The sequence below is a fragment of the Sinocyclocheilus anshuiensis genome, unplaced genomic scaffold, assembly GCF_001515605.1.
Source record: "Sinocyclocheilus anshuiensis isolate Anshui unplaced genomic scaffold, SAMN03320099.WGS_v1.1 scaffold70, whole genome shotgun sequence".
Taxonomy (NCBI): domain Eukaryota; kingdom Metazoa; phylum Chordata; class Actinopteri; order Cypriniformes; family Cyprinidae; genus Sinocyclocheilus; species Sinocyclocheilus anshuiensis.
The window spans coordinates 4801-7565 of NW_015542377.1; positions in this window are offsets into that span (position 1 = coordinate 4801).

A 2765-nucleotide genomic window follows, 5' to 3' on the forward strand; every position below is an offset into this window, starting at 1 on the left:
TTATTATTTTATTTTACAAGAGAACTTGCGAAGTCTTGATTTACTACTAATGCGTAAAATAGAAAAAAAAAAATGCATAAACGCATCTCCGACTGTTTTATCTGTGTGGTCTATAAGAATGGGCCAATGTCGTGCAATAACGGTTTTAATATATTCTATTCAATAACATTGTTAACTGCTTTTATTTATAACATCTGCTGCTTTGCTTTTGTGAACATGAATAGAGACATCAGCCTTCAACTTTGTTTTTGTCATTTACATCAGTTATATTTGTATAAAATACACTATATATTTTTGTGTCAGTACATTAATGGCACATTTGAGCAGCATTAGTAAACTGTGTAAATATAAAGACATGCCAAATCACATGCAGGTTTCTTCAGACCGGAGACCATAATCATGTAATAATTTATTTTATTATGATATGAAACGTTAAATTTTTTTTTCAATAATGTCTTTTAAAATTTTGCAAGAATTTCGTGATACTAAACTTTTTTTAGTTGTCATAGCAAGTGATTTTAAAAGTAGGATGGCTCACTTTTTATAAGATGACTGAAAATTTTACTTGAATTCGTAGTTTATTCTCACTTTTGGAAACCAAATTTTTTATAATTACTACTACTACTATTATTATTATTATGATTATTATTATTATTATTTATGTTGTTTCTAGAATAGTACTTTTGATAATAGTCAACAGAAAAAAATATAACCACACACACATTGCTTTGTCCACAGAATAATTACACATTATTAAATAATTTGGGTCCACGCGTGTTAATAATTTCTTTGCATCTATGGCCTATAAAATGGCCTATGATGAAGTAGTTTGCAAGAGGCAGAATGGCAGCATTAGCGCTTCTTGAAGATATTGCAAACCGTGCAATGAGAAGACAACGCGTTTTTAGAGATCGGGCAGATTTCTTTGCGTATGGCGACGAATGGTTGATAAGCAGGTACCGTTTGCCAAGAGCTGCACTGTTACATCTTTGTGCCCAGATAGGCCCTAATATACAGAGACACACAAACTCCAACCAGGCCATACCTGTCGAGGTACAGGTGCTCTCCGTGCTTGGGTTCCTGGCCACGGGAACATTTCAAAGAGAGATTGGTGACCGATCAGGAATATCCCAGCCATCTGTGAGTAGAATTATGTCAGCTGTGCTTCAAGGCATCATCCGATTGTCCACTCGGTACATAAAGTTCCCATACACTGCCGAGGAGCAGCAGCATGTTATGGATGATTTTGTGTGCCAAACAGGATTCCCCAATGTCCTAGGTGCAGTAGATTGCACTCACGTTGCCATACGAGCACCTCATGCACATGAATATGTGTATGTTAATAGGAAAAATTTCCATTCAATTAATGTACAGCTCATTTGCAATGCTCGAATGGCAATTCTTAATGCAGTTGCAAGATGGCCAGGGTCGACGCACGACTCCTTCATTGTGCGCAACTGCAGCGTGGGCAATCGTCTAGAGGCAGGAGCAGGTAGACATGGATGGCTTCTAGGTAAATAAATTTGTGTTTAGCTGTTATTCCATTTTCGTGTTCAAAAATAATTCTCTATACAATTATAGGTGACCGAGGTTATCCTCTGAAGCCATGGCTTCTCATCCCCATAGCGCACCCACAGACAGCTGAAGAAGCCCACTATAACATGTCCCATGCCTGCGCCCGGTCAGTTGTGGAGCGCACAACTGGGCTACTAAAGGGAAGGTGGCGATGTCTGGATGCATCGGGAGGGAGACTCCTATATGATCCAGTCAAAGTGTGCCAAATTGTTTTGGCTTGTTGTGTTCTGCACAATATCTGCTTGAGTTATGGGGTTGGGCTACCAGAAGAGGAAATGCGCATGGATGTTCCAGAGGATCCCCTTCCACTACCCGCTGACTGGAACGCACATGCTGTTGCGATCATGAGAAGACGGCAGTTAATCCACAGGTTATTTCAACAGGTAAGACCACCCGTTCTATGGAAAAATATTTTTGTTTTTTTAGAATACCACACCATGCAAGTAATTGTATGTAACCTTGCATTACATAATCTAATAGGCTACATTATATTATTTATGCTTTATATTTTATACCAGTGTGTGTAGTTCTATACAGCTGCCTTGCAACAAATCAAAATTATGAGAAGCAGTAGAGAAACAAACTTTACAGTATTTCAAACTCGAAACTTTTATTCACACACACCGTTTTTTCAAACAGTCAACAAGAGCGCACAGAGTCTGGTTCATCTGAACTAGGGACTGTCGCACCTGGCACAGTTCAGTCACAACATCACAAACTGACTGATTCAGCTCTTTCTGTGATTGCAGGACGGCCACAGATAGCACTCTCCCCTGGCTAGGACAGCTCGAGGTGGATGTTGATGGCCTGGGAGATTCCTCCTGAACGGGAGTGTTACTTGATGCTGTCGCAGTTTGGGAGACAGATCTACTAGGGGCTGTTTTCCTTTGTAAATGTTCATCATCTACAGTAATAAAATTGCACAATCAAAACAACACTCGGTTTCGATAATCTATAACTTATCACATGCCAGCATACCTTCTGAAGCTGGTGCAGACAAAATATCTGTATCACCTTCTGCACAAATCAATTCTCAGCATCTCCACAAACTGAAAAAATTTAATTTCAGCAAAACGGTTTCGATTTTTTTTCCTGTAGAGTTACCACATCTGGAATTAATAGCATTTCTAAACCTACAGTAGCAGAAAAAACTTCTTGTACATCAGTGGTAGAATATGTGTTTTCCAACT